Genomic DNA, 27430 nt, shown 5'->3' on the forward strand with positions numbered 1-27430 from the left:
CTTTTCTGTGAACTTCTTCACCGTTCTCCTTTAGTGAAGAGACTTCCCTTTTGTTTTCTTGTTCCTCTGCTTGCTTTGTGGTATCACTGACCGTCAAGGACATGTTGTTGTTTTTAGCTTCAAGACCTGCAGGTATGGTAACGATCTTTGATTTGTCACTGGTTGTTGTTGTTGACGAATCGTGAAAAACATTTGTTGAAACTGATTGTTGCGTTTTGCTCGATGTAGGATCCGATGCAGTTTCATCACTGATGATTTCCTCCTCCTGTGGTTCCCAATCATTTGTAATCTGAGACATAAGTGTAGAAGGCGGCTTACCATGGAAAGCACGGAGTTCAGAGACATGTATTACCGGGTGGATCCGCGACGAAGATGGTAAATCGAGCCGATACACTGCCTTACCAACGCGGTTCAGAATCTTGAATGGTCTGAAATATCGTTTGGCTAATTTCTGAGATGAACGACGAGCAACTGAGAGTTGGCGATAAGGTTGCAATTTTAGCCAAACAAGGTCCCCTTCTGCAAAGATATAGTCTCTTCGTTTTTTATTACCTTGGATCTCCATCTTCTTTTTGCTTTTGGATAAGTTCCTGTGTAAAGCTTGCATTAATTCTTCACGCCTTTGCAGGGAGGCTTCCAAGGTGGGAACTGTGGTGGAACCGGCTGTGTATGACGGAAAAGATGGCGGTGGGCGACCGTAGAGTGCCTCAAAAGGAGACATTTGAAGTGCTGAGTGATAAGTGGAGTTATACCAAAACTCTGCCAAATGTAAGAATTTATACCATCGTTTCGTATTTTCACTTGTGTAACAGAGTAAGTGCGTTTCTAAGCATCTGTTAATAACTTCTGTTTGACCATTTGTTTTCGGGTGATATGTGGAGCTGTACTTCAAAGTTGTTCCTTGGACACGAAACAGATCTTTCCAAAATGTGCTGAGGAACAGAGGATCGCGGTCGGAAATGATGGATTTAGGAACACCGTGCAAACGACAGATTTCCACTGAGAAACGTATGGCGAGGTCCTTAGCAGAGAACTTGGAGGGAAGCGCTATGAAATGTGAAAATTTGGATAGCCGATCGCAGACTACCCGGATTGTTGTGTGATCGTGAGAGTTCGGTAAGTGAGTTATAAAATTCATACTCAAATCACTCCATACTTCAGTAGGTGTAGGTAGAGGTTGTAGGAGGCCCTGTTTTTCAGGTAATCATATATTTGTTTTGTTGAAGAAGATAAGCGAGCGAGTGTGGGTTGCAAACCAGAATGGCCACCTTCTGGTTTGCAGTGATATTCAGTGATAACCTTGTTGCGCAATTGTTGAAAATCAGGTATAAAAATCCTTTCTTTGAAATACATAAGGCCATCTTTGTACTAATAAGTATTCTGGATAGCAGGATCTGTTTGGACCTTATCCCTTATTTTTCTTCCTTCTGAATCTGACTTATAATACTATTTCAACTGGTTGAGGAGGAGTGGAACAGAGGATGAAATGGAGGGCAGAAAAAGAGTCATCGTCGGACGGTATGCGACTCAAGGCATCGGCGACTTGGTTTGCTTTTCCAGGTTTGTAATGTATATCAAACTCAAATCCTTGTAATTTTGCTGCCCACTTTTGCTGTTCTGGTGTCTGGATAGTTTGTAATAATAGGTTCTTTAAGCTATTTTGGTCTACGAAAGATATGAAAATGTATGCCAATTAAATATTGTCTCCACTTCTTGACAGCTTCTGTAATGGCAAACATTTTGCAAACATACACTGATGATGCTTGGAGGCGGTTGCAAAACTTTTTGCTGAAGAAAGCGATAGGATGACCGTCTTGTGAGAGAACTGCAACAATAGCAACACCTGAGGCATCAATTTCAAGTACAAAGGGTTTGGAGAAATCTGGAAGACCAAGAACCGGGGTTTTTGTCATTTTTCTTTTTAGTGTTGTAAATGTTGTATCTGCTGCTGTAGTCCATTGTAACTTAGTGAAATGTAATAAATCGGTGAGAGGAGCGGAGAGAGAGGCGTAGTGACGCACAAATCGTCTATAAAAGCCGGTGAGGCCTAAAAAACCTCTGAGTCCCGTGAGTGAACATGGTTTTGCCCAGTCTTGGATAGCTTGAATCTTTGCTGGATCTGGGGTTACACCATCACTTGATATAATATGACCTAAGTAATCAACACTAGGAACAGAAAACACACATTTTGATAACTTAGCATAAAATTTGTTAGATAAAAGCAACTCTAAAATCAATTTTAAGTGATGTTCATGGTCAGTTAAAGAAGAACTATAAATGAGAATATCATCAAAGAAAACTAACACAAACCGTCTCAGATATGGTCGTAGCAAATCGTTCATTGCTGGTTGAAAAGAACTAGGAGCATTAGTTAACCCGTAAGGCATTACCAAGAACTCGTACTGTCCATCAAACGTTCTGAACGCTATTTTATGAGTGTCCTCTGGTGTCACCCGGATATGGTGATAATCTGATCGTAAATCAATCTTAGAGAAAATAGTTGCCGAACCCAATTCATCAAAAATTTCATCTATTATGGGTATAGGAAAACGGTCACGAATTGTGATTGCATTAAGCGTTCTATAATCAACACAGAAACGCCAAGAACCGTCTTTTTTTCTAACCAAAAGCACCGGTGAGGAATATGGGCTATTACTGGGTTTAATGATACAATCATGGAGCATATCCTTAATAATCATAGTCATGGCATCTTTTTATGAATGAGGGTAACGATACGGTTTGACATTAACTGGAGCAGTGTTAGGGAAAATAGGTATGTGGTGGTCCTGGTAGGCCTTCGGGTTTTTGAAAGATAGAAGAATAAGTTTTAATGATGGCAGAAATTTGGTTGTGTAAGGTGGTGGGTAAGGTATCAAGAATGTTGTTTGCATTGGGCTGTGAATGATCATTTTGATCATTAGATGGTTGATAAAGCAAAAGGTGGATGGAAGCAACTGAATCTGTTTGTAAGAGGTGGCCGAAATTGTTGTAGGTAGATGGTGTAATGAGGGTTTTTGTGTAGCCGGTGATAGTAATCTCATTGTTGTTATAGGTGAAAGATATCTTAGGAATGGAAAAGTCAGCCAAGAGAGGTCCTAGTGTGCGTAACCATTCCATGCCAAGGACAACATCCGCACCTTCAATTGGAAACAAGTGAAAAGGTATTGAAAAAGAAGTGTTTTGGAGTTTGATTGGTACCTTTGGGAGTTTCCATATCACATGTACAACTTGTTTAGATTCAACTGTTCATCATGCTTTACCCAATTGACCAACAATCTTTTGATGAGAAAATTTTTTGGGTAACTCATTCCGGTCACCACCATACTGTCGTTGCTGCCATGGTTTTCGACAACTTTCTGGCATACCTCCCCTACATAGAACAGTGTCTTATCTAATCTGGCCCATCCCTAGAAAATTACCGTCAACTTCCTTCACGTGCGCTCACATGGACTGTCAACATCACTACGTTTGGACCTCACGCACCTCCGTCCCTACCGCATGTGACATCGTGTCGTGCCACTGTCCCTGCTGCAGTTTTCACCGACTGGCTCAATTTTCCGCACCCAATTTTTATTTTTCGATCTACGGAAATACGATTTATTATTTAAACAACCATTGTTCGTCGATCGGCACAACCATCACCGTTCTGCCCACCATTGAGCGACCTTGTTTGCACATTTTCATGGAAAATCACTACGCCACTGATTCCATCAAATTTACCAAAGTTCTGCTCATCATGTGCGAGAAACTAAGCGTAACAGTTAAATATCATACAAAGGCAAGAGGACAATAACAACCTAGAGTTGCTGGTGTTGCTTAAATAACTATCACCTAATAAGTAACTATTTTTGCCACTGATTAAAATGAGATCCTTAAGTTCAAAGCAACCCATCAACCATCATCTTCTGCCACTATTTACCAATTTGGTAATCATGTAGTCTGTCTCTACATCTGCCTCCATCGGTTCTTGGGTCCTTGACTCTGGTGCCTCTGATCATATGACTGGTAATTAATTATTTTTATCTCACTTGTCTTATTCTGATTCTTTGCCATGTGTCTTTGTGGTGGATGGCTACAAAATCAAAGTTCAAGTCCTTGGTCAAGCACACCCACTTCCAGTCTTGTATTTAGATTATGTACTCTATATTCATGATTGTCTTTTCAATCTTATATTTGTTAAAAAGCTCAATTGATTGTTCAGTTCTTTTAATTGATATTAGGTTTATGTCCGGGATGAACGTACAGGACGGACGATTGGAAAAGGGAGTGAGTCTGCATGATTATATCATCCATCATCACCGGTAGAACGTGGTATTATTGCTTCTCAAATACTTAGACATCAACTTCTGGGTCACCCTAGCCTTAGTAAGATGCAGCTTTTAGTTCCTAAATTTTTTTAAGCTTTCTTCATTTAAGTGTCAATCATGTCAATTAAGCAACCATACTCGTTACACCTATTGTCAACGAGTAAATAAAAGTGTTGCGACACCTTTTGCTTTAGTTCATTCTAATATTTGGGGTCCTACTCGTGTTAACTCATTTTTAGGATATTATTATTTCATAACCTTCACGTAATTAGTTGTAACTCTCTATATATAATAGAATCTCCATAATGTTTCTTAGACACACAGTTTATTCAAATGTCTCTCTATTCAAATGTCTCTCACTCTCTTATAGTTTAATAACCTCTTTTAAGAATCCAACTTGTCTGCATCTCCAACAGTTTGCAAAAGTAAATATTCGTAAAGAAAGTGACATATACATATGGGAAATAGATCCTCTCATGCCTTTCCCTCCTACCATCCCTCTCATGCTTCATCTAGTGGCTAAGAATGGATAAAAATTATAGAGATGAAAAGATGTTACTTTGAAAAGTGAGAAAAATGATAGATGAGTGGCTAAGATGATGGCTGAATAGAAACATGAGAGAAAACACTGCAGAGGATCCAAATCCATACATATGTGTATATTCTAAAGGATTTTGTCGTGTACATGTGACTCAGCATAATATTTTATAGGCGCTTTCATGACATCATCTTCATTTAGAGAAACTGAACAATATATGGGAAGGGAGAGAGAATCAAAAGCGTGATAACACATAAGATAACATAAAATAAAATTGGTCTAAATAGTTGTCACCTTGAATATCTTTAACCTTTGTAGTTTTTGGATAATCTCCGACATCAAGATCTTGTTCCTACACATATTCAAATAAACAAATGATATTATCGATATCCGAAATACTAATATTTGTTGGATTAACCTCCTTAAATATATATATATATATATATATATATATATATATATATATATATATATATATATATATATATATATATATATATATATATATATATATATATATATATATATATATATATATATTAGTTTAGAAGAGCCTAACTTTATTATAGAAAGAATAAAAAAAACAAAGAACAAAAGAAGCATTCAATTCATTATGAATTTAAAGGTAGTGCACTGACAGTGACAGTGTAAACTAACTTTACACATACAACCAATCAAAATTAAAATTATTATGTCATATTAAAAGAAGCATTCAATTCATTATGTCATATTACTTTTTTTAAATTAAAATTATATTTTAATTCGATACATGGTTGTGATTGGTTAACCGTGTAAAAATATTTTACACTGTCAGTGTATATCTCTTTTTCTCATTCATTATTAGATTCTACAAACTCACACTCGTTTGTGATGAACTGACTAATTCTAAATGAGTTGAGGCTGTTATTGTCATATAGTCTTCTTGAATACTTTTCTCATTTGTTTCTTTCACACACTGTAACATAAGAATATAAATAAGTTGTAATGAATTTATATGCATAATAAGATGATACTGTATTAAATTACTTGCCTGAGAAGGTTTGATTGCAGTATCAATTTTTCCAATTAGATCCTGTAGATTTATGGAACCTTGTTGACTTGTGAATTGTTCAGTCTCCAACTTCTATAGTAAGAACAAATGCATCATTGATATAAAACTAATAATTAATATCATGTATTACTAATTAGTAAAGCCTTAGATTATCGAATGAAAAGTATGTATATCAATATGCATGGGAATTCTACACGGCCTGCAAACTACTTTTGTATTTGCAACTGATTCATGATCTGCCTCTAGTATTTGTTTCATTTGTAACAGCATAAAAAACATGTTTGATTGAATGACATTTTCATGGTGATTAGCTTGAATAAAGAGATTGATTCAAATTGACCTGTGAAGAAGTCAATTTATCTCCTAATATTGCTTCAACTTCAATCTCAACACCGACATCAGCATTTGTTGTGGTTTCTACACTTGAATTTTCACTACTAGTATCATCTTGTAAATTGGGAATTCGATGAACAAAACCTAAAAAAAATAGAGTATAGATTAAAATCATTAAGATAACAATACCAAAATGTTCACTAGATGTACAATTGCTTATATTTTTAAAAAGTTGGGAAAAATATTATCAATTAGAGTATAGATTAAAATCATTAATGGCTATAAAAAGTCTTGGTTATAGTGTGTACCTGAGGCTGAAGTCAAAGAGAGGAGTTTTGGACAATTTTCTATTGAACGAATTTGTTCCAACCGAAAATGAATTCCTTGGGCATCGAAGAGGCTTGGTAGGTCAAAAAATACTACAAAGTTTAGATTTGGGATTTCGCCTTTCTGGTCACCATTGCTTTTGAATATTACCTCAAGTTCATGTGCTTCTCTTATCATCAAAATCTCTAACTCAGGAAGTTCTTTGCATATGGAGACCGGGAAGACACATTTCAATTTGTGACACTTTAGTACAATAAGTTTTTTTAGCTTTGGAAAGAATATCCTTGGAGACAAAGAATTTGACGTGTCGTCATCTTCAATGATATGCTTCAACTCTTTGCATTCTTCTATTCTTAGATCACGTAATTGTGATAGGCATGTTGAAATGGAATTGGAGAAAATTATTTCTAATTTTTCACATCCATCGATTTTTATCTCTGTAAGGTTTTGTAGGGCAAAAGAATTTTTGGGACCCAAGTTGATTGGTTGTCCTTTTGTTCCATTGAGACAAAAATAAATTTCTCCTTTGGAGTTATATACCATCAGACTTTTTAAAGCAATCAAATGGTCCATGCTACCACTCAATTCCTACATGTACGTACATAAAATGAATTAGCAATACCATGATAATATTTTTGAAATTTAGTAAAAAATACATTTCTAAATTAAATGAGATATGTTTTAGATTATATTTTTAAGTTAAGGGAAATTAAAAGTTATACTATATCAATTGTACATCAAAAAATGAGTTGTCACAATTGTGAATTATATTCATTATTGAAATAGAAAAACAAATTCATAAAATAGTTATACACACAACTTATAAAAGATTGACTCTATTAGTAAAACAAAATACTCTTAAGTTCATTATAGCATAAAGTTTGATATTTATTCAACTTTTTTTTTTTTTTTAATATTATTACATTTACCAATTTTATATAGCGTATCCGGTGAGAATTGATTTTTTTTAATGAGAAACGAGAATTATCAATATCAATCATCAGATTTAATTAACGTTAAAGATTTAATAATTCCATATAAATAACATTTTATTGAATCTTTTCTATTTTATTTAATATTTAAAACATTCATAAAAATTAAATCTTACTAAAAATATTCATCAATATGCTATTTATTTTTATCATTAACATATAAATTTTAATTTTTTTCATGATATCTTGTATAATTTTATTATATATTTTTCAAACTCTCTTGATTCTTTACATTTATTACAACAACAAAAAATCATATTCTATTTTTTTTATTGTTGGAAAATTTTGATATTATTTATTTTATTAAAATAGATATATCTAAGATGTAGAATTTTATTAAAATATATATATTGAAATAGGGATACCTCGGTTGTGTTGTCCAGGGATTCTGAATCTGAATGACTAACCATGAATACACCAATAGATTTGATAGCAACATTGGAGCAAAGAAATTTCCATTTCAAAGATGGAAATGTTGCTGTGTATTGTTTGACACACATGGCAATTAAACTTGGCAGATTGAAAAGATCAAGACATTCCAATGTTGGAAGATGAAGGCGAATTTTAGTATGGTTTTGATGCTCATCAGTGTGGTGTCCAAATATGTATTCCAATTTCTTGCAATGATGTACTTGAAGCTTTTTCAAATATGGGAAGACATCACCCCAATATTTGCCACCACTATCATTATCTCCAATGTCTACTATTATGTGCTTCAAATCATCACAATCCATAATACTCAAAGTTTCCACCATCATTCTTGGAGTAATAGAAAGGATGAACACAGATTTGATCTTCAAAATACCATGAAGTGTAATATTTTTTACATTACACAAGTTAAGCAATCGTACTTGAAAACATTGTGCATGTTCTCGTATTTGAAGACGGTCGTGTGAATTTGATACCTATAATGTAATCCCAATATTAGGGAACAATTAATCAAATCAAACATTATTGAAAAATTGTGTATAAAACTTATGGAAATGGAAACATATAACATTTTTCTTATAAAAGTCCTAAAGATACGTGTATGGTATCTATAATTAAATTTGGGCATCCGATTTTTTGAAACACTTCAAATGCTATGCAAAATATCTAATAGAAGACTTCAAGTATTGGATGTTTACTAGACATAAATGCTATCAGTAAAAGAGAACATATCAAAACATTAAGAGAAAAGGTGAGAGTGTTACTGATGCAGATGAGTTGTTCTGTAATGGATCCTCATGGCAACATATACCACTCCAAGATAACAAGTTGCATTTGATAGGGTCCACTTGTGATAGTGCCTTGAAACCATCTCTAGAAGTGGAAGATGACTTATTCACGAGAGAATTTTCCGGAAAAATACCCATGAAATTTGTTAAAGACAAAAGCTTTATTTCTTTCAGTGAGCTGTGTTCAACATTTTGGTATTTTCCAAATACATATTTCAGCTTTTCACAATGACTTATGTCAATAACTTCTAGTACTGGAAGGTCTTGAATAGAAAGGAAAGGAAATATTAATTCTAATCGATCACATCTTGCAATATAAAGAACTCTTAGTTTTGGAAACATTGGGCCATGACTCTTGTCATCATTATCACCTTCATCAATTACTAAGTTTTTCAATCCCTCACAACCAGATATTTTCAATTCCTCAAGCATCACCATGTTCCGAGAAGTTAACATTGGAGAGAGGTCAACCAACAATGGGCAACCCCACAGTGTCACAGTCTTTAGATTGCAGAGATTTAGGTTGCAATTGAACAATATTCGAAGCTTTTTACACTCTTTTATTGATACCTTCTCCAAATTCTTTAAAGAGTCAAAAGAAAGAGAACCATGGAATAGTACTTCCAAATTTTCCATGTCATCCAAATCTAACACAACCAAGTTGGACAATACATTTGGAAATTGAGAACCATTAGTGTCAAAGAGACGTTGTAACTGTGATATACACCTCAGGCGAAGATCAACAAGATCATTCAGACCTAGATTTATAGGAACAATCTCCGGCATGAGATTTCTCCATCCCTCATTAATTCTTTCTAGTTCAAGAGCCTTTGTTCTTTGCATGAAATACTTGAAAGTTTCTTTTGAAAAAAAACATTCACCACCATTACCTGCATCAAAAGATAGATATTTTGATAGTGAATCAATATGCATTGTCTGCCATTTACTGATACGATACCTTTTCAACTCAGGTAAGGTTATTTCTCGACAAGAATCATTATTATTATTATCTATGAAGTACAACTCTTGAAGTTTTGTGCAGCTTTCAAATTTCAATAACATGAAATGGATCATTCCTTTTAATTTCACAGTCTTCCAACTTTAACAATTTAAATTCCCCCAACTTTGCAATTTCTTGTGGCAATTCATCGATTAAACAACTAACCAAATCAAGAGTCTCAAGATTTTGCAGATTTCCCAAAACAGAGATATCACCTAAATCAACTCCATCAACCAGTATAGATCGAATATTTGACAATGAGTGAATTGAATCTGGTAATGATATGGGTAGTAGGATATCAAGACCTGAAAAGTACAAAACTTGAAGATTTCCAATATTTTCAAAGAAATCATTCGGGACATCCATACCATCACTTTCCACCTCAACAATTAGAGTCTCAAGTTTGGGACCATTATACTTCCAAGAAAACAAATCCTTGCCCATCCCTTCACAAAATAAATATTTCATATTTTTTTCCTTTTCAACCGATAATTTTTCATCTTTGTTCAACAAATTTACATGTCGAATCTCTTTGCATGCTGTCCATTGAGCTGCTTCACGAACCAAATCATGCATTTTCACATGTTTTTCACCGACCCCCACCAACAAACATGAATTTATGAGTATATCTATAGCTACAGCTACTTGGCTTCGAGCATCATCGTAGAATTTGTAATTCTTCTTAAAAAGGCCCGTTCCAATGCCAAGTCTAGCTAGAAGTTCAATAGGAATTTCTTTATCTTCTGGAAATACTGAAGATAAGAGAAACAATCCCTTGGCTTTTTCATCCTCCATGCGATCATAGCTAGACTTCAAACATTTATAAATTCCGACCTTTTCTTTATCAACATCGTCCATGAACACAGTTTTCTTCAATGATTTTAAGGTAACATCCCACTTGTGCTTACGATCTTGATAGCCTATTAAACTTCGGGCGATAACTGCAATTGCAACCGGTAATTGTTTGCATTCCTTAGCAATTTCACATCCCGTGGAGATCAAACTTTCTGGAAAGGGACCGACATACGTTTTGAACATGGCCCATGCTTCTTCTTCAGATAAGAGATCCAATTCAATCTTCTTACATCTCATTATATCGGATATTCGTTTACTGCGTGTGGTTATAAGAACTCTGCAACCTTTGTGATGATTTGGAATACCTATTAGATCAAAATCAAGAGGTGAGCCTCCATCCCACACATCATCCAATATTATAAGAACTTTTTCATCAGTTGTTAATCTGCTCCATAGTTTTTTGGGTCGGTCTGAGTCATTACAGCCCTCCCATTTCAATCCTAAAGGTCCAGCAATATCATCTTGAATTTTCTTTGTATCAGGAGTAAATGAGACTGTTGTATCAATTACATGAGCGAATTGTTCAGACTTCTTTAGCACTTTACCCACTTCAATGGCCAGTGTCGTTTTTCCGGTGCCCCCCATCCCTTGCAATACGATCTTATAATTGTTGTCATCTTTTAATGCATCCAGTAGCTCTTTGTATTTTGACTCTCTACTTGGAAAAGAAATGTAATCTTTAGATGAGTAACGTACAATATCAGGAAGACGACGATCGACTCCAATATTTCCAAACTTCCCTGCCTTTTCTATTAATTGTTTAATCTCTTCGCTGTTATTTGCCAACTCCTTTCCCTTTTTATATCGCCATATGCAATCAGGACATAATCCAAAAAAGCATGTTTGTTTTATTTGGATGTCCTCTTGAACGAGATTTTGAGCTTTCTCGTTCCAGTCAAGAACTTTAGCTTCAATAGCTTTATCATTTCCTGCTGCCACTTTAGCATGTTGCTCCAATGTTTTTATTTCCCCTTCCAGGAAATTCTTTTGTACTTTGAATTCATCAGCAATGCTTGTGAAGCAAAATACATGACGTAATTCTGCTATTGTCCCATTTATCAACTTCTCCACATATGTTTTCCCCAAATCAGTTACGCAACTTTCCATCTAAACCAATTTCAATATATCAAAGTTAGTCATAAATGTTGAACAAAGTTTCAAATAGACATTATATAGTTTAGAGTTTAAGTTCTACAAGCAATAAATATAGAATGAAAGGTACGACGATGAAAAATATGTTTAGTTATAGATGTTGGTCTTTTATATTTTGGAAATATTTTAGTCAGGTCATAAATCTATTGGAGAAAGTTCAAACATACATTCTGCCCAATCTTTCCAACAGATTTACAAATGACACTTCGTGTTGAAAACAAACAAGCTATAAACTAGTGGTGTTCGTGATTCAAAAACTGCATTGAACTGAACTTAATTAATGGTTCAGTTCAGTTTCTGAAAACCACTTTAATAAAGACCAATTAATTGTTAAAGTGGTTTCAATTTAGTTTTAAACTGGTTTTAAACCACTTTGTATTTATAAACTAGTTTAAAATCAATTTCTAATTATAAACTGATTTTAAACCAATTTATATTTATTAACCAGATTTATTTTATAAATTATTTCGAAATTGTTTTTTTTAATCTCTCTCCCTCTCTCTCTTATATATATATATATATATATATATATATATATATATATATATATATATATATATATATATATATATATATATATATATATATATATATATATATATATATATATATATATATATATATATATATATTATTTTACCGTACTTACAAATAATATGGTATCTATTGTAACAAAAACCATGGTCAGAGATGTTACCTAGTGGAAAAATGAAACTAAAAACGATGCTCTTCAACTAGTATATAAATTTTACATAAATATAGTTACTAACGTCGTTAATATTTTCTTTTTGTTTTATTCATCACATGAAATTACGGCTTTGCAAGCAGCAGTGAGGATATATACAATAGTTTGTGTTGATAAATCTTTTTGGATAAACTTTTTCTGGTGGTGAACCAGTTTTTTTAAATGTAGGGGATTTCTTTCATTAAGTTCTTGTGATTATGTCATACAGGATTTTCCATATTAATTCAACTAATTAATTGATTATAAGTTTACAATTTCAAATGTAATATAAATTAATTATGTATATTTTGTTTTTTTATCACATTTATTGTATTTATTAACGTTGATGTACAAGTAATTGAAAGTATTTTTTTTTATTTTCCAAAAAACGTAATTAAAAAACATCTTTTTTTATTTTCAGAAAAAAAAGCTAATTATATTTTTCTTTTCCGAATATAAAAACTGGGACAAAATTTACAATTTTTTTGTTTTTCATTTTAGAGAAAAAATATTTTTAAACTTAATTTTTAAAAAATTAATAAAATTTTTTATTTAAATTATTTTTGTTGTTTTTAAAAACAATTATTAAACAGATTAAACTGGTTTTTTACTTAAATTTGATTAACCGGATTGTTTATAATATGTGGTTCAGTTCATAAACCATTTAAATGGTTTAAGTTTTTTGTGGTTCAATGCAATTCAATTAGGAAATATGGTTCAGTTAACTAGATTTTTGTACACCCCTACTAGAAACATCCAGAAAAAATAAAGGCAGCCCAACCCTGAATATGTATTTTTACCTTGCTTTCCAACAGATTTACAAATAACCACTATCAAAGCATGCTCAAGTCTTCTTCTTTTCACCAATCTGCAAAAAGAACAAAATAATGTTCAAACTAATTGAAATTATGCAACAGAGAACCAAATTTCAATCTTTATTTTATCAACATTACATATACACTAAACAACAGTCCTGTTTTTCTTTACACTTGTTTCAAAAAATAACAAATTAGAGAAATTTATTTAACATAGAAGTATGTCTCAGTGGATTGAAATTTTTTTTAAATAATCAGGTTTAATAAAAAAATTACAAAAAAATTCATGTTTTCAAATTATTTACTAAAATGTTTAGGTTTGGGATGCCGTAAAAGTGTATGCGCCAAATGAATTGGCGCATACACACGTTGCATGCCAAATGAAATGGCGCAAACCCTTAAAATTTAGGGCAAGAATATATTAGCCAAATCAAATGGCGCATTAGGCCATGTCCTAACACATAGGCGCCATTTCATCTGGCTCCTATGTGTTGGGTTATTTTTTTATAAAAAAATTAACACCCGTTGTGTAATTTCGCGCACCGTTTTTGATTCCGGTATATTAATTTCGGAAAAATGTCTGATAAATCGATTTCAGAAAATGCGTAGTAACCCTGATTAATGTTTGCGTCGTCGATTTCGATTTTTTACTAAAGCACACTTTATTGATGAAGGAGTAAGAAAATGTTACTATAGGTGGCAAGCGAAATTGATACATTGTCGTAAAAAAATACAGAGTAGATTAAACTTGCGACGTGGTCGGGCCACGATTAGGGCATCTTTTTTTATTGTGTCCCACCTGACGACAAATGCTGCATTTTCTTTCCATTTTGTCGTGGATGTCCATTTCGGTTCTAATCTGCGTACTATTGGGGCGACCCTTTTTCTTTCGTCGCATTGCATCGTTATGCCAAACTACCTCCCCATCATACTCAGGCCAGTAATCCTCCTTGGCTACCACGGGAAACGCAGCACTGTAAACTCGGAGCAATGTGTGAGCCTTGTAAATTGGAGACAGTAGTGATTTTGCGTCCCGGTGCGCAAATGCACATGCAGCTATGACATGTGAGCAAGGCATACGAAAAGCTTGAAACCTTCCACAGTCGCACCAATCTTCGTCTAGCAGAACCCTATATTATTGTCTTGGCAAACCCTCATTGTGGTCAATTGTTTCGCGCACACTGAACGTGCGGTTGAATCGGTCGAAAGAAGTTACTTGATGAGTGTTTGCTTTTGCCGATTGCTGTTGCATAAATTTCATGCAACTATCACTTAACAGTTGACCAGATTGTCTAACATCACCCCACTTCCTGCCTCTCGTTGAGAATAGCGAAGCCATCCTAAAGTAGGTTGCCTCCACTAGTGCTGTGATAGGAAGGTTATGAATGCCTTTGAGAACTCCATTCATGGATTCCACCAGATTTGCCGTCATATGGCCCCATCGCACGCCTTTGTCATAAGCCCTTGTCCATTTCTCCCTAGAAAGGTTATCTATCCAACTTCCTGCATCTGGATTTGTCAGTACAATCTCACTCCGATAATGCTGGAATGTGGATTGGGTTAATGCATAACCAGCATTGATCAGGGCCTTCCTGAGATGCCTATCCTTGATCTCCCGCATGAAATTCTGGGCGATGTGGCGAATACAATAGACGTGTTTTGATGGTGGGTCATGCCATCCGTTTGCTGGATTATTATAAGCACTCTCAATGGAAGCGTGCCTATCAGAGATTAAACAGATGTCAGGCTGAGGAGCAACATGTTCTCGGAGGTTCCTTAGAAAGAAACTCGAAGCCACGGCAGTTTCACCTTAAACACTTGCGAACCCCACTGGAAATATGTTGCTGTTCCCGTCCTGTGCAACCGCCATAAGCATGGTTCCTTTGTATTTGCCGTATAACCATGTTCCATCAATTTGAAGTATGGGTTTACAATGTACAAACCCTCGTACGCAAGGTTTGAACGCCCAAAAAAGCCGATGATATATTCTGTTTCCTTGGACATGGTTTCCATCCGGGGCATGCGCGGGCAGTGTCTCTAGAATAGTAACAGTGCCAGGTGCGTAACTTTGTAGCGCAGTAAAGTAGCGGGGAAGAATTTTGTATGACTCCTCCCAATTGCCGTAGACTATCTCAATTGCCTTTGTTTTTGCAACCCACGCCTTTCTGTAAGATGGAGTGTAGTTGAAGGCTGTAACGATATGCGAGATAATATTTTTGACCATCAAAGACGAATCAGAGCTTATGAGAGGCAAGATCTCCTGACAGATAAGATCGCCACTGAGTTTCGTATGATACTGGGAAGTGTTAGGGTTGACACATGTGTGTTGTTGCGTAATCGACCCTATGACCCATGCATTACTTCATTTCCTATAAGAAGCCAACAGTCTGAAGCCACATTCTTGATTTTTACAAGTGATTACATACCGTTCCAGGTTTGAACGATCTACTTCAAAATCAACGTTGTGCTCCATGTGCCATTTTTTTATTGTTCTAAGACATGCATCCTTAGAAGGAAACTTGTCTCCTTCCTTTAACTCATCGTCATTTTGGATGTACGGTGTGAAGAAGATGTCGGATGATGGGTCGTCACCTTGCAGGTTCAAGTTACTCATATGTGCTGGAGGTGCGTACACATGAGCTGGAGGCACCGGCATGTGTTGCTCGTCCTCAGATTCCTCGTTGACCATGTCGTCAAGATCAGTTTCCAGATTTTCTTCTTCCTCGTCTATGACATCAACCTCTTTTTGCTCGTTGACTGGTGGGTCAATAACTTGCGACTGGACAACGTGAGTTTCTTGTGTCTCAACTTGTATAGTAACGTATAACTCGATGGAATCCAAGTCAGAGTATTCGTGGGTAGCAAACATATCTTGGAGGTCTTCGTCATTTGCAATCTCCATCTCATAAAACTTGACGGTGTTGTTGTTATTGAAAGAGGGACATTGGTAAAAAATATTTGCAATAGGACCCATTGCAATCTTAGCGTGTAGTCGTTGAATCAAGGATGTAAAGGTGGCTCTTTTGCTTAACAAAAATGGCACAACTTGAGTGTTTCTCATCACAAAACAGGCTATTTCATGTGAGTAAGTCTCACCGTTTAGATGGGCATGTACAAGGTATTGGGGAGATGAAGCCATTTTTTTGGGTTAGTGTTTGGGTGTTGTAATATCAGGTCAGAGTAGGCAATATTGTTTGTGTGTGCTGTAATGTTTAGAAAATATTGGTTGTCTTATATAGGGTAATGCTTACAGCTTTGCATTGACTCAAGACAGACGCACGCTGATCTAGATCTGTCCCAAGATTCCAACATGACGTGACTAGACAGATGCGCGCTGATCTAGGTCTGTCACAAGATTCCAACATGACGAGACTAGACAAACGCACGCTGATCTAGGTCTGTCCCAAGATTCCAACATGACACGACTAGGTCTCCCCAAGAGACCATACTTCAGAAAACCAGGTGCTACCTTATCTTGCTAATTGGAAATGTTTTGTTTCCAGATAGTACTGGTAACACTGTTAATTTTATGTATCTTCGTTTATTAATGGATTTTACTAGAGTTAGTCTATATAGTAGGGGGTCTGCAGTGCTGGCTACGGTGTATCAATCACTGTGCAAGAACGCAAAATACGATTCTTGCACATTCTATGGATGCGCTCTGTTGGTGCAGGTGTGGGGGTGGTGGAGGATGCCTATAATGTCCCCGATTAACAAAGTCAGTTAGACCTTTCCGTATGCAATGAGGTAAGTTTTTAACATACCATATTTTTCATGCAGAATTAGTGGATTATGATTTACTCTAACTAACACATTTAATTTGCGTTTTAGATTTTGCGTGAAAAAAATGGACTTCACAAAAAATCCGCGGTCAAATATCACAATGTACCGCCAGCTGATTGATCACTTACGACCCGAGGATGTATTATCTCTAATCTTTTGCTCTTTTATAAGTGTATTTTTTTTAAATATTTGCCCGAAATAATGTATAACTCTTATGCATGTAGTTTATATGGAGAACGTATCTTGATTGCGACCATGAGCCTAGAGCTGCAGATGCGGCCATTTGGACTACAACATGTTGCCTGATCCGGTACAACATCATCGAAATGCATCATAGTGACCGGGTCAAGCTACAATTCGGAATGCGTCAAGGTATACCCGACCCTCCAGTTGACTTGGGAGTGTGACACCTTAGACGAGCCAACCATCAGTGGAATCACCAAAACTGGAAGGATTACGCACCCGAATAGCGCCAGATGTGGAAGGACCGTTGCCAATTTGTCCTCAACTTCCTCGTGAGTGATCATGAGATGAAACCGTCCGCCGAGTACATGAGTTGGTACCGTACGGTTACCACCCCTAACTTGTTTATTGCATATCCGTTCTACTTAATAGACCCCCGTGCTCAAAACTACATCCTACCCCAACAACAACCTGAAGAGGAACAACAACAACAACGGCAACAACAACAACAACAACTACAACAACGACAACTACAGCAGCAACAACAACAACGAGAACAAGAACAAATTCAGTACACCAACCAACAACAAAATCTGTTCCATACTCCGTCCCGTTCTGCCCGCAACTACCAGCAACCAAATTTGTTCCAATCACAGTCTCAACCTTTCCAAGAAGCTGAAGACCAACACCATTCCGCTAGCCAATATCAGACCCAATCACAACCACTTGGATTTGCAGCGTACGCAGGGTCCACAAGGTTGTTCGGCCAAAACTTAACACCCGGTTCGTCAAGCCTAAATCTTAGTCCCGACAATGGTCCTCATGATGAATCCTCTCACCGTGGCACCCCTTCTGGCTATGCAACACCGTCGAACCAATTTGGCTTTTATCAAGGTAGTTCTAGTGCTGCTAGGTGCTACCAACCTGAAGTCATGCCCCTACCCACTCCCCCTCCACAATTTAACACTTATGAGGGTTTGGGTAATCGACTTTACGACAGTCGGTTTTCGGAAAATTATGGTGGCGTGGACGAATTCATAGACAGCGACCAACAAAACAATCCACTTCCAAGCCCAGTTACACAGACCCAGCAAGAAGCACGAAGGGGTAGGAGTAGGGGTAGGCGTGGTGCTAGGCTTCGCGGCGGCGTCATCGAACGCGCTAGACGTCCGATAACAAGACCTTCGTGCGGAACAGATGGTTATCTTGGTGATGGACGTCATTAGGCATTTTGTTATGTTTTCTTTAATCAATTGTTGTCGATGTATCGTGTCTCTTAAATTAATGAAATTTGTTACTTCCAGTTTTTATATATAGCCCGTTGTTTCGATTTCGAATAACAAATGTCAATATACGTTTTCTAAATTAAATTATAAAAACTTTAAAAAAATGAAGAAAAAAAATAAAAAAAAAGCACTTACCCTAATGCGCCAAATGGTTTGGCAATTAGGAAAAATTTGACCTAATGCGCCATTCCATTTGGCGCCAAGACTTAAAAAAAAATGATTAGCCATTTGAAATGGCGCATGCATCCAAAACTTACACGTATACGCCATTTGAAATGGCGCATCCACTTAACCGAGTACCCAAACCTAGACATTTTGGTAAATATTTTGAAAACATAATTTTTTTTTTGAAATTTTTTTATAAAACCTGGTTATTTAAATTTTTTTTTGTGGTAAACCACTTTTTTTAAATGTAGGGGATTTCTTTCGTTAAGTTCTTGTGACTATGTCATACAAGATTTTCCATATTAATTCAACTAATTAATTGATTATAAGTTTACAATTTCAAATGTAATATAAATTAATTATGTATATTTTGTTTTTGATCACATTTATTGTATTTATTAACGTTGATGTACAAGTAATTGAAAGTATTTTTTTTTTCCAAAAAACGTAATTAAAAAACATCTTTTTTTATTTTCAGAAAAAAAAAAGCTAATTATATTTTTCTTTTCCGAATATAAAAACTGGGACAAAATTTACGATTTTTTTGTTTTTCATTTTAGAGAAAAAATATTTTTAAACTTAATTTTAAAAAAATTAATAAAATTTTTTATTTAAAATATTTTTGTTGTTTTTAAAAACAATTATTAAACAGATTAAACTAGTTTTTAACGTAAATTTGATCAACAGGATTGTTTATAATATGTGGTTCAGTTCATAACCCATTTAAATGGTTTAAGTTTTTTGTGGTTCAATGCAATTCAATTAGGAAATATGGTTCAATTAACTATATTTTTGTACACCCCTACTATAAACATCCAGAAAAAATAAAGGCAGCCCAACCATGAATATGTATTTTTACCTTGCTTTCCATCAGATTTACAAATAACCACTATCAAAGCATGCTCAAGTCTTCTTCTTTTCACCAATCTGCAAAAAGAACAAAATAATGTTCAAACTAATTGAAATTATGCAGCAGAGAACCAAATTTCAATCTTTATTTTATCAACATTACATATACACTAAACAACGGTCCTGTTTTTCTTTACACTTGTTTCCAAAAATAACAAATTAGAGAAATTTATTTAACATAGAAGTATGTCTCAGTGGATTGAATTTTTTTTTGGGTTAAATAGTGTTCACCCCGTTCCCTGTCCCTTGTTTGGCTGACTGGACGAGGGGAATCTAAGGCTTGCAAAATTGCAAAGAATTAAGCTTGCAAAAGCTGGGTTTCGAACCCAGGTAACCAGGGTTAATAGGCGCCCAACAAACCATTGAAGCAATATGCTCAATTGTTATAATTTCCAAAACAAATATATATAATATAATTTTATATAAACTAACATTTTAATTTTATATATTAAACGTTAACTTTTTTTATACTAATATTAAAAAAACGTTTTACTAAATTTAATGTTATACTAACATTAAAACGTTAACTTTTTTTATAATATAATGTTATACTAATTTTACATTGTTTTAACGTTAACTTTTTTTATAAACTAACATTTTAATGTTATATATTAAACATTAACTTTTTTTTATAAACTAACATATTAATGTTTATTAACATTTTAATGTTATATAATATAATAAAATAAAAATGTTAAAAAACGTTAAAATGTTAATAAAAATATATAGATTTAAATTTTATATTTTTTAAAAACATTTAAAAACATATATTTTTTAAATTTTTTATAAATTTTTAAATATTTTTATAAATTTTTAATAAATATAAACGTTAATAAATGTTTATAAATTTAAATTTCTGCTAAATTTTTTTTAAATATTTTTAATAAAAACGTAAATAAAAACGTTAATAAATATATATAGATTTAATAAAATTTATATATAGATTTAAATTTTATATTTATTAAAAACATTTAAAAACATATATTTTTTAAATTTTTTATAAATTTTTAATAAATATAAACGTTAATAAATTTTTATAAATAATAAAAAAAATTTATAAATTTTTAATAAATATAAACGTTAATAAATTTTTATAAATGTTAAAAAATTTCAAAACATTTTTATTTTATTAACGTTTTTATTTTATTAACGTTTTATAATTATTAACGTTTTTATAATTATTAACGTTTTTAAAATATTATTACAGTTTTTTCATTTATATATTATTGAAAAAGTTAGTTAAAAAATAAATAAAAACGTTAACTAAAAAAATTTATTAAAAACTAAAAAGTATTATAAAAAAAGAAAAATAATAGAGTATTAATATATAGAACTGATTTACAATTATAAACAACAAAGTATGCATGGTTTGGTGGTAAGTTTGCAAGTTCATAACCTTAGTGACCTGGGTTCGAAACCCAGGTTTTGCAAGTTTGATTATTTGTAATTTTGCAAGCTTTCCAAAACCATGCCCAGTCAGCAAGATTCCAAGCCCAGTCAGCAAGATTCCCTTCGCCCAGTCAGCCAAACAAGGGACAGGGGGTTCCTGGAAACAGAATCTTGTTTTCTAAGGGGCGAAGGCTAAATTTTTTTTTAATAAGGGGGAAAACCGAATCTCGCTTATTTGGCAGGGGGGTGAACACTATTTAACCCTTTTTTTTTTAAATAATCAGGTTTAATAAATAAATTACAAAAACAAAATAATGTTTTCAAATTATTTGCTAAAATGTCTAGGTTTGGGATGCCGTAAAAGTGTATGCGCCAAATGAAATGGCGCATACACACGTTGCATGCCAAATGAAATGGCACAAACCTTTAAAATTTAGGGCAAGAATATATTAGCCAAATCAAATGGCGCATTAGGCCATGTCCTAATACATAGGCGCCATTTCATCTGGTTCCTATGTGTTGGGTTATTTTTTTAAAAAAAATTAACACCCTTTGTGTAATTTCGCGCACCGTTTTTGATTCCGGTATATTAATTGTGGAAAAATGTCTGATAAATCGATTTCAGAAAATGCGTAGTAACCCTGATTAATGTTTGCGTCGTCGATTTCGATTTTTTACTAAAGCACACTTTATTGATGAAGGAGTAAGAAAATGTTACTATAGGTGGCAAGCGAAATTGATACATTGTCGTAAAAAAAATACAGAGTAGATTAAACTTACGACGTGGTCGAGCCACGATTAGGGCATCTTTTTTTATTGTGCCCCACCTGACGACAAATGCTGCATTTTCTTTCCATTTTGTCGTGGATGTCCATTTCGGTTCTAATCTGCGTACTATTGGGGCGACCCTTTTTCTTTCGTCGCATTGCGTCGTTATGCCAAACTACCTCCCCATCATACTCAGGCTAGTAATCCTCCTTGGCTACCACGGGAAACGCAGCACTGTAAACTCGGAGCAATGTTTGAGCCTTGTAAATTGGAGACAGTAGTGATTTTGCGTCGCGGTGCGCAAATGCACATGCAGCTATGACATGTGAGCAAGGCATACGAAAAGCTTGAAATCTTCCACAGTCGCACCAATCTTCGTCTAGCAGAACCTTATATTGTTGTCTTGGCAAACCCTCATTGTGGTCAATTGTTTCGCGCACACTGAACGTGCGGTTGAATCGGTCGAAAGAAGTTACTTGATGAGTGTTTGCTTTTGCCAATTGATGTTGCATAAATTTCATGCAACTATCACTTAACAGTTGACTAGATTGTCTAACATCACCCCACTTCCTGCCTCTCGTTGAGAATAGCGAAGCCATCCTAAAGTAGGTTGCCTCCACTAGTGCTGTGATAGGAAGGTTATGAATGCCTTTGAGAACTCCATTCATGGATTCCACCAGATTTGTCGTCATATGGCCCCATCGCACGCCTTTGTCATAAGCCCTTGTCCATTTCTCCCTAGAAAGGTTATCTATCCAACTTCCTGCATCTGGATTTTTCAGTATAATCTCACTCCGATAATGCTGGAATGTGGGTTGGGTTAATACATAACCAGCATTGATCAGGGCCTTCCTGAGATGCCTATCCTTGATCTCCCGCATGAAGTTCTGGGCAATGTGGCGAATACAATAGACGTGTTTTGATGGTGGGTCATGCCATCCGTTTGCTGGAATATTATAAGCACTCTCAATGGAAGCGTGCCTATCAGAGATTAAACAGATATCAGGCTGAGGAGCAACATGTTCTCGGAGGTTCCTTAGAAAGAAACTCCAAGCCGCGGCAATTTCACCTTCAACAATTGCGAACCCCACTGGAAATATGTTGTTGTTCCCGTCCTGTGCAACCTCCATAAGCATGGTTCCTTTGTATTTGTCGTATAACCATGTTCCATCAATTTGAAGTATGTGTTTACAATGTGCAAACCCTTGTACGCAAGGTTTGAACGCCCAAAAAAGCCGATGGAATATTTTGTTTGCTTGGACATGGTTTCCATCCAGGGCATGCGCGGGCATTGTCTCTAGAATAGTAACAGTGCCAGGTGCGTAACTTTGTAGCGCAGTAAAGTAGCAGAGAAGAATTTTGTATGACTCCTCCCAATTGCCGTAGAGTATCTCAATTGCCTTTGTTTTTGCAACCCACGCCTTTCTGTAAGATGGAGTGTAGTTGAAGGCTGTAACGATATGCGAGATAATATTTTTGACCATCAAAGACGAATCAGAGCTTATGAGAGGCAAGATCTCCTGACAGATAAGATCGCCACTGAGTTTCGTATGATCCTGGGAAGTGTTAGGGTTGACACATGTGTGTTGTTGCGTAATCGACCCTATGACCCATGCATTACTTCACTTCCTATAAGAAGCCAACAGTCTGAAGCCACATTCTTGATTTTTACAAGTGATTACATACCGTTCCAGGTTTGAACGATCTACTTCAAAATCAACGTTGTGCTCCATGTGCCATTTTTTTATTGTTCTAAGACATGCATCCTTAGAAGGAAACTTGTCTCCTTCCTTTAACTCATCGTCATTTTGGATGTACGGTGTGAAGAAGATGTCAGATGATGGGTCGTCACCTTGCAGGTTCAAATTACTCATATGTACTGGAGGTGCGTACACATGAGCTGGAGGCACCGACATGTGTTGCTCGTCGTCGGATTCCTCGTTGACCATGTCGTCAAGATCAGTTTCCAGATTTTCTTCTTCCTCGTCTATGACATCAACCTCTTCTTGCTCGTTGACTGGTGGGTCAATAACTTGCGACTGGACAACATGAGTTTCTTGTGTCTCAACCTGTATAGTAACGTATAACTCGATGGAATCCAAAACTGGAAGGATTACGCACCCGAATAGCGCCAGATGTGGAGGGACCGTCGCCAATTTGTCCTCAACTTCCTCGTGAGTGATCATGAGATGAAACCGTCCGCCGAGTACATGAGTTGGTACCGTACGGTTACCACCCCTAACTTGTTTATTGCATATCCGTTCTACTTAATAGACCCCCGTGCTCACAACTACATCCTACCCCAACAACAACCTGAAGAGGAACAACAACAACAACAACGGCAACAACAACAACAACTACAACAACGACAACTACAGCAGCAACAACAACAACGAGAACAAGAACAAATTCAGTACACCAACCAACAACAAAATCTGTTCCATACTCCGTCCCGTTCTGCCCGCAACTACCAGCAACCAAATTTGTTCCAATCACAATCTCAACCTTTCCAAGAAGCTGAAGACCAACACCATTCCGCTAGCAAATATCAGACCCAATCACAACCACTTGGATTTGCAGCGTACGCAGGGTCCACAAGGTTGTTCGGCCAAAACTTAACACCCGGTTCGTCAAGCCTAAATCTAAGTCCCGACGATGGTACTCGTGATGAATCCTCTCACCGTGGCACCCCTTCTGGCTATGCAACACCGCCGAACCAATTTGGCTTTTATCAAGGTAGTTCTAGTGCTGCTAGGTGCTACCAACCTGAAGTCATGCCCCTACCCACTCCCCCTCCACAATTTAACACTTATGAGGGTTTGGGTAATCGACTTTACGACAGTCGGTTTCCGAAAAATTATGGTGGCGTGGACGAATTCATTGACAGCGACCAACAAAACAATCCACGTCCAGGCCCAGTTACACAGACCCAGCAAGAAGCACGAAGGGGTAGGAGTAGGGGTAGGCGTGGTGCTAGGCTTCGCGGCGGCGTCAACGAACGCGCTAGACGTCCGATAACAAGACCTTCGTGCGGAACAGATGGTTATCTTTGTGATGGACGTCATTAGGCATTTTGTTATGTTTTCTTTAATCAATTGTTGTCGATGTATCGTTTCTCTTAAATTAATGAAATTTGTTACTTCCGATTTTTATATATAGCCCTTTGTTTCGATTTCGAATAACAAATGTCAATATACATTTTCTAAATTAAATTATAAAAACTTAAAAAAAAATGAAAAAAAAATAAAAAAAGCACTTACCCTAATGCGCCAAATGGTTTGGCAATTAGGAAAAATTTGACCTAATGCGCCATTCCATTTGGCGCAAAGACTTAAAAAAAAATGATTAGCCATTTGAAATGGCGCATGCATCCAAAACTTACACGTATACGCCATTTGAAATGGCGCGTCCACTTAACCGAGTACCCAAACCTAGACATTTTGGTAAATATTTTGAAAACATAGTTTTTTTTGTAATTTTTTTATAAAACCTGGTTATTTAAAAAAAAAAATTCCTTTCTCTGGTGGTGAACCACTTTTTTTAAATGTAGGGGAATTCTTTCGTTAAGTTCTTGTGATTATGTCATACAAGATTTTCCATATTAATTCAACTAATTAATTGATTATAAGTTTACAATTTCAAATGTAATATAAATTAATTATGTATATTTTGTTTTTTTATCACATTTATTGTATTTATTAACATTGATGTACAAGTAATTAAAAGTATTTTTTTTATTTTCCAAAAAACATAATTAAAAAACATCTTTTTTTATTTTCAGAAAAAAAAAGCTAATTATATTTTTCTTTTCCGAATATAAAAACTGGGACAAAATTTACAATTTTTTTGTTTTTCATTTTAGAGAAAAAATATTTTTAAACTTAATTTTAAAAAAATTAATAAAATTTTTTATTTAAAATATTTTTGTTGTTTTTAAAATCAATTATTAAACAGATTAAACTGGTTTTTAACTTAAATTTGATTAACGGGATTGTATATAATATGTGGTTCAGTTCATAAATCATTTAAATGGTTTAAATTTTTTGTAGTTCAATGCAATTCAATTAGGAAATATGGTTCAGTTAACTATATTTTTGCACATCCCTACTATAAACATCCAGAAAAAATAAAGGCAGCCCAACCATGAATATGTATTTTTACCTTGCTTTCCAACAGATTTACAAATAACCACTATCAAAGCATGCTCAAGTCTTCTTCTTTTCACCAATCTGCAAAAAAAACAAAATAATGTTCAAACTAATTGAAATTCTGCAGCGGAGAACCAAATTTCAATCTTTATTTTATCAACATTACATATACACTAAACAACAATCCTGTTTTTCTTTACACTTATTTCCAAAAAATAACAAATTAGAGAAATTTATTTAACATAGAAGTATGTCTCAGTGGATTGAGAAAAATAAGATGAGTATGTGTCAACTTACAGTAAATGCAATTATCTTGATTTCCAACAGCTGCTTGTGAATAATCTTCTTCCTTTCACGGATCTGCAGAAAGAACAAAGTAATGTTTAATGTAATCTTCTTCCTTTCAAGTCTTAATAAAACCGAAAAACCAAACAGAATAAAGCAACCAACTCTAAATGTCATCTTACCTTATTTTCCAGCAAATTTATCAATAACGCAATATGAATAGTACCCCTTCTTCTTGAATCAAGAGAATAAGGAGTAGTTTTCAAGTCTCCTTTTTTTTGTTTCCAATTTTGATTTCTTACAAGTGCATGTACAGACAATAGTATTATTGAGAAACTTTTTTTTTTTTTTTGATAGAAAACAATTTCATTCATTAGATAAAAAAGAGAGAGTACAAACATAAAGAAATAAAATGTGTTAGGGCATTTCCCATCAACACATTGACAACATCACTAATAATTAAGACTAACAAGCTATGGACATTACAAAGCTTTGAGAGAATAGAAACCAAAAGGAAGGTACCAAACCAAAACTTTAATCCAATCAACCAAGCAAAGTTCTTCCACAAGAGACATGTGAGTTTTGGAACTCCAATCTTTAAATCTATCCAATTACGGATCATATCTTTAGCTTTGACACTAGCTTTATCACGCTCAAATCGATTATTCGGGTTCACAATATTGATTAATCTCACCACTTGTGAATGAAACAATTGTTGACTGAAAAAAGGAGTTTGATTTACCACATCCCTAGTAAGATTCTTACTCCAAAACACATTTCCTCCGTCCAAGCTTCTTTGAGGCATTTCATCAAATACCTTGAGCACAAACTTAAAACAACCTAAATCTAATAATAACACACCCAACAAAACAAACCAAACAAGAAAAAATAGAACACACAACAAAACAAGTACAATAAAATAAACTATTACATGAAAACACACACATAAAATCCGGGCTTCCTTATCTTCCGGCGGTGGCGGCTCCGGTGGGGGTCGTTTTCCATGTCGATACCACTCTAGGCCATTGGTTGGTGGAGGTGATTTTAGAGTTGCAAACAGTTGATGGTTGATGGTGAAGAGGAGGAGGAGCTTGATGGAGGTTGGAGGAAGAAGCATGTATGGATCTAACATGAGTGAGGGTTTCAAAGGAATGAAAAGAGAGGAGGGAAAACTTACAATGGGAGAGAAACCTCCATTGAAGA

The 27430-nt window shown here is 35.0% G+C and overlaps 1 pseudogene; it reads right to left on the minus strand.

The window, feature by feature from the left end:
- Positions 1–26553, minus strand: part of LOC131593546 (uncharacterized) — a 46998-nt pseudogene extending 20445 nt beyond the window's left edge.
- Between the last annotated feature and the right edge of the window lie 877 nt (positions 26554–27430).

The sequence above is a fragment of the Vicia villosa genome, linkage group LG3 (assembly GCF_029867415.1).
Source record: "Vicia villosa cultivar HV-30 ecotype Madison, WI linkage group LG3, Vvil1.0, whole genome shotgun sequence".
NCBI lineage: Eukaryota > Viridiplantae > Streptophyta > Magnoliopsida > Fabales > Fabaceae > Vicia > Vicia villosa.